A 10231-nucleotide genomic window follows, 5' to 3' on the forward strand; every position below is an offset into this window, starting at 1 on the left:
TTTTAGTAGAGACAGGGTTTCACTATGTTGGCCAGGCTGGTCTTGAACTCCTAACCTCATGATCTGCCCGCCTTGGCCTCCTAAAGTACTGGGATTACAGGCTTGAGCCAGGGCGCCCAGCCAAAAAAAAAAAAAAAACTTTTAAAAAGTCGTGTTGTACAAATATATCCCCAGAGAGAACTGCAATTTACCAAGGTTTTCAAGTGTTTTGAGAGAAATCTTACTGAAAGAATAGTGGTGTCCATGTTCCAGTAAATACTGAGTGAAAAACAATTTTTATACCCCAATCTGAGATATAAACTTGCTTTTTGTAGGAACACAACTGCTGTAAATTAGACAATTGAAGCAACCATCCAAGACAATAACGCCTATGACAGTCTGCCATATTCTGGTGTCTATCAAAGCTCATGATGATTCTTTGTGAGATCTTCCCCCATAATTGGTAGCCTGGCTTCCAACAAACATGTTCCAGTTCTCCAATATTTCCTCTTTAGCCTCTCATCCTTGTTTTTGTCTGACTCATATACCAGATGCCTGGCCTCAGCCTGTGCATGATCATAATCTTGAGGGAGGATCCAGTGACGAATCTCGTCTTTGTTCAACTTCTGGTCCTTGTTCGATCCCAGAATTTGTTAAATTGCTCCCGTTCTGATAAAACCCAGTCTGGCTCAGGGTCATTCTCCTCATGGGAAAACATATTCGCAATATATTCATCCTGATCCACAAACCCATCCCTGTTCTTGTCGATGTCTTCCAGGGTTTTCAAAACCACAATTTCCTTCATATGCTCAAACTCTTCAGGATGCAGAAAGGCAGTGAACTCCTCCCGAGTGGCTGTCAGGGCACCATCAAGGTCTGCAGCTTTGAATCTTCTCTCGTCACGTGGCAGCATCTTTTTAAAAGTGTAATGATCTGAAGAATCATGAAACTCCGCGGGGTTTCCTAGGTAGTAACCATAGGTGGCTTGTTTGTATTCTTCCTAGGAAATTTTGTCATCCTTGTCCCTATCATAATCCTGCCAGACTTTGGCGACATTATCGAAGATGTGTCTTTTCTGCATCCTTTTGATCCAGGTTTTCAGCTCCTCAGTAGTGACAAAGCCGTCTCCATCATTGTCGATTCGATCAACAATCTTCCCAGCCTCTCCTCGCTCTTGTCCGGGGTGAGCTGGTCCAAGGTCTTGGAGTCCTCCTTGCCCAGGAAGGCCTCCTGGCCGTACTGGAAGCCCTGGTTGTGTCCTGGAGGCTGCTCGCCCAGCTCCGAGTTGGGCCGCACCACGCGCTCCTTGCGCACTGTGGAATTGGCCCGCAGCGCCCGCGGGCCAGCTGCTGAGCAGCGCCAGCAGCAGCCCCAGGACTAGCCCCAGGCGGCGGACGCCGCGCGCCATCGTCCCGAGGAGAGGGCGTCCGGGAGAGAGGCGCCGAGTGAGCGACGACAGCGGCAGCTCGGGAACGGGGGCTCGGAGTGCGGCGCCAGCCGCGGGGCTGGGGCCGGCGCGGAGGAAGGGACCGGCCAGTCCCTCCGCCACGGCCTGACCCTCGCCGGAGCAGAGGTGCGCGTCCCCCGGTCCTGGGACTGGGAAACTGCGGGCGGCCAATCTACTTCTATTCATAGTGAACCATAGATGTATGCTTGGGTAGGGCAGCAAAAATCATGGCAGTTTCGCTCAACAACCTCATCTCTTCCAACTTCTACACATGATCACAAAATGCATTATCCCTGACAATAGATTCTTCTCGAAGGAAAACAAAAGAGACTCAGACAAGTGGCAGTCCCTTATTTCATTCTGTAACAAACTCCTGCCAAAGCTTCATGACTGACATAAATATTTATCTTAGCCTTAGAATTAGGAAGGAAGATTACAATTATTGGGATGTATATTAACTCAAAAATGAAGTCTTTTTTTTTTATTCTGATGGAAAGTAAGCGTGAATCTCCACACAGTGACTCATACCTGTAATCCAGCACTTTGGGAGGCTGAGGTGGAATGATTGCTTCAGTCCAGGAGTTTAAGACCAGTCTAGGTAACATTTCTAAAATGAATGAATGAATGAATGAATGAATAAATAAATAAATAATAAATAAATAAATGTCTGTCGTCCCAGCTACTCAGAAGGCTGAGATGGGAGGATCGCTTGAGCCTGAGAGATAAGGCTACAGTGAATTGTGATCGCACCACTTCATTCCAGCCTGGGCAACAGAGCGATACCCATTCTCAAAAAAAAAAAAAAAAAAAAAGAGAGAAAAAAGAAAGTATGATTTGGCTCATTAGTTTGACAAAACGATGGTTTGGCCAATTATTTTACACTTTGGACGTTTTCCATACATTGAATGAACTAATCCTGAAGCTCCAAGAATTTTTTTAAGATAAGTAAATCACGTATCAGGTGAAATATTATATTTGCAAAGGTGAACTAACAACTTTTAGATTTTCTTAGCATTTTCTGTGTATATTGAGATGCCTCTAAATGAAAGAGTGAGAGTTAACTAATAATCATCTGATAACTCTTAGTGAAGCCTCTTTGGGAGACTTCCCAGAAATGAAATTACTCTAATGACCAAGCAACAAATATACTTGCAAGTTAGGTAGTTTCTAATTCCACGATTTCAACAGAATTGAAGGAGCACCTAATTGTGTTGTCAATGAGATAATTTAAAATAAAAATGTGGCCTGGTTCAGTGGCTCACGCCTATAATCCCAACACCCTGGGAGGCTGAGGTGGATAGATTGCTTGAGCCCAGGAGTTTGAGACCAGCTTGGGCAATGTGGTGAAACCCTTAGCTCTACACAAAAATAAAATAAAAATTAGCCGGGCATGGTGGCATGTACCTTTAGACCTAGCTATTCAGGAAGCTGAGGTGGGGGTATGGCTTGAGCCTGAGAGTTTGAGACTGCAGTGAGCCGTGATTGTGCCATTGCACCCCAGCCTGAGTAATAGAGTGAGACCCTGTCTCAAAAAAAAAATAAAAATAAAAAAATTAAAACTAAACAATAAATAAAATAAAAATACAAATTTTTAGCATGCAACTTGAACGAAATTTTAAAAATTGAGTAAAACTGCCACAATAAAACCTTCTATTCCCATTAGTTACTTATGGGAGTAAAGATTTCTCAGATTATACATCATTAAAATTAAAAAATAGAATCGATACTAAAAATTCCATTTTCTTCTAGTGATAAGTAATCGTAAGTAATAGTAATCCACAGACAAACTTAAAATGTGGGTAGTAAGAGTCGCCACATCATAGTGTTGCTGTGAAGAGTAAGTAAACCAAAAGGAAAGGGTTTAGAGAATGCCTGGCACATAATAAAATTCAATATATGTTAACCACTACTATTATTATTCTTATTATCATTATTACCACCGCAGGTGGCATAGAGGTGTTAACCACTCCTATTATTATTCCTATTATCATTATTACCACTGCAGGTGGCATAAAGGTGACAATGATATAACTAACAGCTATGTCCACATGCATTTCTAAAATGGTTTGTATTAATAATTAGCTACCAAATCATAACATATATACCTTGTTTTGGTATATTGGTACTGAAAATCATTTTAATACTTCAATCTAGAAAAGCATTTTTAGCATACAGCCCTATAATCACAGAAAATAAAAGTGCCTTAGGTTCAGTTTTTATGCATACTTTTATGGCAGAGAAGTATAAAATTATTTATTAAAGATTTCTAAGCATTAAAATATATTACTTTAGGGTAAAATACTTTAGGGAAATATAATTGAAATGAGTTCAAGAAAAAAGCTGACGATGTGCATTTCTATGTTAAAGAAGAGTTTGTGCATGTATTTTTTAATGGTTTATGATAAATATTAAATTGGTACAGCTATTGGATTTCATATGATATATTTAAAAGAATGATATAACCATTTTACTTTAAAATGTCAGAATATGCAGGAAATTATACACTTCGCAACCACTTAAGCCTACACTGGAAAATTTTCTTAAAAATTTTATTGACCGGGCACATGTATTTTGAAAATATTAAGAAGAACACTTCCCTGGAGCTCCGTCTTTGATTTTTCACTCAACTGTACAACCACCTGAGTTGTAGAGTTAACTCACACCGTTGTTCAATTAGTCTCTTTATAATCAACTCTAACTGCTGAAGGAGTCTCTGAACAGGCATCTCTGCATGTGACCTTTCATTTAGTTTATATTCCCAAGTATCTATGAAACATCTCCAGTTATTGTTTTACTGACAACCTCAAGCATGATTTGTTGAAACCAACCTTATTTCTCTTCCAAACTCTTACTCTGTATTTGTTAGTACATTTTTTAATGACAAAGAACCCGATACAAATGAGGTTTGTTAAAGAGAATCTATTGCTTCACACAACTAAAACTTTGAGTAAGAGAGAGAGTTTGGACATAACTGGATTCAAGGCTCAAGTCTTATTTTCAGAGTTTGGCCTCTCTCCACACCCTGACTTTTTCTTCTATCGTGGTGATAGCAGGCAAAGTGTCCATGTAATAGCAAGTGGCTGCCACTACTCCAGATTTAACAGTCTCTGAGCTCTAAACTCAGCAGGCAAGAATATCAACCTCCTTCTTGCATCAAAAGGGACCAGGTGCAGTGGCTCATGCGTGTAATCCCAGCACTTTGGGAGGCCAAGGTGGGTGAATCGCTTGAGGCTAGGAGTTCGAGACCAGGCTGGCCAACATGGTGAAACCCCATCTCAACTAAAAATACAAAAATTAGCCAAGCGTGGTGCACGCGCCTGTAATCCCAGCTACCTGGGAGGCTGAGGTGGGAGAATCACTGGAACCTGGGAGGTAGATGTTGCAGTGAGCCAAGATGGTGCCACTGCACTCCAGCCTGGGCAACAGAGCAAGACTCCATCTCAAAAAAAAAAAAAAAAATCCACTAGACATTCTCACTTCCGCTCCAACCTAGTTCTACAATGAGTCTTTCTCTAGTTGGTCCCCACACTTATTTCTCACTGGAATATGATGGTTGTTAACAGTGAAGACACAAGAAGCTATCTGGGCTTAAATTCCACCTCCATGCTTTCCTAGCTCTGCAAAATTTGGGCAGGTTTACTGAACTACTCTGTGCTTTAGTCCCTTCGCCTATAAAATGAGGGTAGTACTAGTACCCTCTTCATAAAGTTGCTGTAGGAAGTAAATAAGCTAATTTACATAAAACACCCGGATAATATCCGGCACATAAAAACTGCCCTATGTACATTAGCTATTGCTATCAAAAAATATTATTCCCCCTACATTTATCACAGAGGTGACAAAGATTAGCAATGGGAGCATTTTAGCCCATGCACATCAGTTCACACCTGGTCTCACACTGCTTTTCCATCTTTAGTTTCTGTTATGAGCCAATATTCAGTTACTCTAGGAGGCTGTCATCCATTTTTCCTCACATTCCCTGTGTTTACTAGTTTCTGTTTCTCTGTTTTGTTCAGTCTATTGATTTTTCCTGAAATGCTTCTGCTTTGTATATCTAGGATGCCGTGGTTTGGTGTCGATGTTTATGTTTCTTTTGATTTGGTTTGTGCTAAAATAATTGCAGGCTGAGCTGCTATTTTCGAACCAATAAAGGGTGAAATAGTCAAAAGCATACCTGTTCCTAGTCTGACGCTTGGTAATAGCCAATGCAACCCTTTTTTCTAGCAGCAAAATTGGGAAATTGTTGAGAAAGAGAGATAGATTGAGAAAGAGATATTGAGAGAGAGATATAGAGAAAGGGAGCAATACTGAAAGAGAGAAATTGAGAGAATGCTACTGGTAAACAGATACATACACACGCGCGCGTGCACACACACACACACACACTTCATTATGAAACCTGAGCAGAACATGTTGTTAACTGTTTGGGAGCAAACTGGAGTTTGATGGAGTGAGTTAATATCCTGGAATGAATAGGCTAAGCATCCCATAATTGAACTACTCTGATGTCCTGACAATCTGTGGGACCAAAAGTGTGTGCTAATAGGATTACTTACTTCTTCTACTTTGTCAAAAACAAGGACACTTGAAAAAGTTGTGGAAATTTTGAGTGTGTTCCTATGACCAGCTTCACAAGACAAGATTGTCCCAATGGTTCTGTACCTAGAGTTACTCTGGGGGAATATCTACATAACTCCTTTTGGAGATACCATAACTGTTCATTTGTACTCTATATTTTGTGTACAACAGATTGTATGACCTCAATTATAGTTGAAAAAGTATTACTTGGCACGACTCTATAATTCTTAGCCAAAACTGACTTTTGGCATTTAAAAAAAAGTAATATAGGTTTGCAATCCCACGATTCTACATCTGAAGTCTAAAACTCTCCTAAAACTGAAAGTGCATTCATAACTCACTTGGCAGCAAAACCTGACCTGACCTGGACTCATTTAGCAGTAAATCCTGTCTGAAATTGAGATCATTTATAATGTTTATCCTGCTTTATATCAATATGTTTAGGCAAACTTGTCTAATTTATATATATATATCATATATATATTTTATGTATATATATCTTTTATATATATATGTAGTGAAACTGAACAGATGTGAAAACGTCTATCAAATACAGTCTTCCTTTCACTGTGCATTTGATCTATTAGATAGGGGCTGAGGTTAAAGCTGGATTTTAAAACATTTCAAATGGATAATGATGAGCACCATAAATTAATTTACATTTACGTTTCCAGATTATGAGAAACTTTTTAGAATCTGCTTTCCTTGTAGTTTCAAGGAAATGCTGATAAACTTGTTAAACTTTTCTATAGGTTAATAGACATCCTAAAAGTTATTCTTTTTGTGTGCCTCCTTCTTCATTCAAATATTTAAAGCTTTTCTGTGTTTGTGACCCAGTACTGCTTACTATTGGCCCCCAGAATCTCATCATAGGCCTAAAGGCAGCCCCCAGTTCACCTGCGCTTTCAGAGGTGTCTCAGTTCCTTGTTTCTAACAGATGTAGCCGGGTGATTCCCATAGTTGGATTTGTTTTCATCTTTCTTTCTCTAGCTTAATTTCTAAACTTTTGTTCTCCTAATATGCCATCAATATTTTTATCGTGTTCCTATTTTCTATTTCTAATTCTCTTTGTATTTTTAATTAAATGTAATTAATTAATTAATTAATTTTTGAGATGGAGTTTCACTCTTGTCCCCCAGGCTGGAGTGCAATGGCATGATATCAGCTCACTGCAACCTCTGCCTCCCAAGTTCAAGCCATTCTCCTGCCCCAGCCTCCCAAGCAGCGGGAATTACAGGCATACACCACCACTCCCTGCTAATTTTTATACTTTTAGTAGAGACGGAGTTTCACCACGTTGGCCAGGCTGGTTCTCAAGCTCCTGACCCCAAGTGATCTGCTTGCCTCGGCCTCCCAAAGTACTGGGATTACGGATGTGAGCCACTGTGCCCAGACTATTTTTTTTTTTTTTTTTTGAGACTCCATCTCCATCTGTCACTTGGTTTGTAGTGCAGTGGTGCAATTATGGCTCGCTGAACCCTCAACTACCCTGGGTTTAAGTGATCCTCCTGCCTCAGTCTCCTGAGTAGTTGGGACTACAGGCATGTGCCAACATGCTCGGTTAAATTTTGTATTTTTTTGTAGAGACAGGATTTTGCCATGTTGCCCAAGCTGGTCTCGAGCTCCTGGGCTCAAGTCATCTGCCTGTCTTGACCTCCCAAAGTGCTGGGATTATAGGCCTGAGCCACCACACCAGCACTCTTTTCTTAATTGCCCCCCAAAATAGTAACCTATTTTAGAAATAAAATTTTCATGCTTACCAAAACACATATAGAAATGAGGTTAAGTATACCAGAATTTCATATAAAGGGAACTTGTACTTGAGGAAAAATTACTGTTCTTACAAGTCTTCAAAAGTAGCTTCTAGTCATTACTTTCATGCAGACATCCCCTGATTCTGTGTATATAGCACAGTCACCATAATTTATGAGATAATGTCACTCTCCCCAAAAGGTGGGGCTGATAATTTATGTTCCTGGCTTAGGAATGGCTTAGATAACTCAAGCAGTTTCTCTCCTACACATGCCCTCATACCTGATTCAAGCCATTGAACCAACCTGGGATTCACTGAGTCATTCAGTCTGAACATCCTGAAGGTTCTCTACACTACACTTTCCAAGAAGGCATTGCTATAGAGTCTGCTATTGCAGCTCAAATCATAAGCATTAGAGTGCTTTTCGGGTTTATACTTATTCAACTAGACATACATATCAAGCAAAAACATCTTGAGCTCTGTATAGATGGTAATAAGTAAAGGTTATCATAAACAGAAAGTTTGTGATATATCCAAATTGTAAAAGCATGGCCCTTACACAGGAAGATGTGAGGCTTCCTAATCTCTGAGCTAACATTAAGGGCTTCTTTTTCATTTGTGCCTAGTTCTACTGTCTAGTAGTGTAACTACTCTCTTAAACAGTAACAGTTAGTGTCTCTTTGCCACTGACATTTTGTAATTAGACTCAGCTCCAGCACTGACATGATGATATATAAGTTGTAAGCGGCAGTAGTTTATGTTCATGATAATGCATTCCGGTAGACTAAAAGTCAATAACCACTTGACATTCAGAAAACATCTTCATGCTGGCAAATGCAATGCTTCTTAGTCAGTTTGGGCTGCCATAACAAAATACTGTTGTTGTGGCTTAAACAACAGAAATTCATTTTCTTGAAGTTCTGGAGGCTGGAAGTCCAAGATCAGGATGCTGGTATGATCGGGTTCCGGTAAGAACCTTTTTCCCAGCTTGCAGAAGATGCTTTCTTGCTGTATCCTCATATGGCAGGGAGAGAAAGAGCGCAAGTTATCTGGCATCTCTTCTTATAAGGGCACTAATCCCATCATGGGGCCCCAGCCCTATGACCTCATCTAAACCTAATTACTGTCCAAAGCTCCATTCCAAATACTATCATACTGAGGGTTAGGGCTTCACATAAGAATTTCAAAGGGACATAATTTATTCCATAGCAGCTTCACAATACCTTTTCAGAGTAAGTAATGAAATAGTTATGTCTTCTGGGAAAAGCATCTGCAAGAAGTAATGAAACAACAGAGGCTTAGGCAAGAGGTACAGGTGAAAGGGTTTTTCTCAAGAAACTCTCTCTCTCTCTCTCTTTCACACACACACACACACAAACACACAGACACCCACACACAATGATTTCACAATTTAGCACCCAAGAAATTTCCTCAACTGCAGCACTTGGTCCTTAACATAAGGACTTGATTCTTTAGGGAAATTTACTTTTCAGAATAATTTTGGTGCGTTTTAACATTGCTGCCTGAAGACTAACCAGGGAACAAAAACAAAAAGCTGTAATTCCCTTTTGCCTGCTGAAGTGAAGTCGTTTAGTATATCTACATCCACAATTAATCCTTAACAAAGAGCATTTCTTTACTCATTGCTGGATTGAACAATTCAAGAGGAACAGTTGTCATTTATTATTGGTTTTCAATTCTTTTGCATTTTTATATTTGCATGCTTTGGTGATTGAGTTTAGCCTAGAGGGGATTCCAGAAATAAAAGATCATCCTTTTGAAGACCTATTCCTTCCTTGACTGCTTTTTTTTTTTTTTTTTTTTGGAGGGAGTTGTTTTATTTTCACTAAATAGGTTGCCACCTCCCACCCAAGACCTGCTTTCTCCATGAGTCTTACTTCATTCCACTCTGAATTTTTCCTTTCTACAACTCTTAAAACATTGATTGTATGGGTTGCATATTACTCTCTCTATAGTTCTCTAAAATGATTACACATAACATTCAATAAATATTTGTTTTAATTCATTGATTTTTTTTTTTTTTGAGATAGAGTTTTGCTCTTGTTGTCCAGACTGGCACGATCTCGGCTCACTGCAACCTCCACCTCCTGGGTTCAAGGGGCATTCTCCTGTCTCAGCCTCCCAAGTAGCTGGGATTACAGGTGCCTGCCACCAGGCCCTGGCTAATTTTTATATTTTTAGTAGAGACAGGGTTTCACCATGTTGAGCAGGCTGGTCTCGAACTCCTGACCTCAAGTAATCCACCTGCCTCGGCCTCCTGAAGCACTGGGATTACAAGTGTGAGCCACCGTGTCCGGCCTCATTGATATTTTTAAAAATAGCTCTAGCTCATTAATTATGTATCTGCTATGTACAGTTTTTTAAAAGAGTTAAGGGTGAAAGAGAGAACAAGTTGTGTGCAACTGAACTTCTTTCTGGAAGTCTCTTTATTGTTTAGGCTACCCCAAACATCT

At 39.9% G+C, this 10231-nt stretch overlaps 1 pseudogene; it reads right to left on the minus strand.

Moving 5' to 3' along the window:
* Window positions 1-398: 398 nt before the first annotated feature.
* Window positions 399-1387, minus strand: LOC117098004 (annotated as a pseudogene).
* Window positions 1388-10231: the final 8844 nt, after the last annotated feature.

This window comes from Trachypithecus francoisi, unplaced genomic scaffold, assembly GCF_009764315.1.
Source record: "Trachypithecus francoisi isolate TF-2019V2 unplaced genomic scaffold, Tfra_2.0 Lachesis_group15, whole genome shotgun sequence".
Lineage (NCBI taxonomy): Eukaryota > Metazoa > Chordata > Mammalia > Primates > Cercopithecidae > Trachypithecus > Trachypithecus francoisi.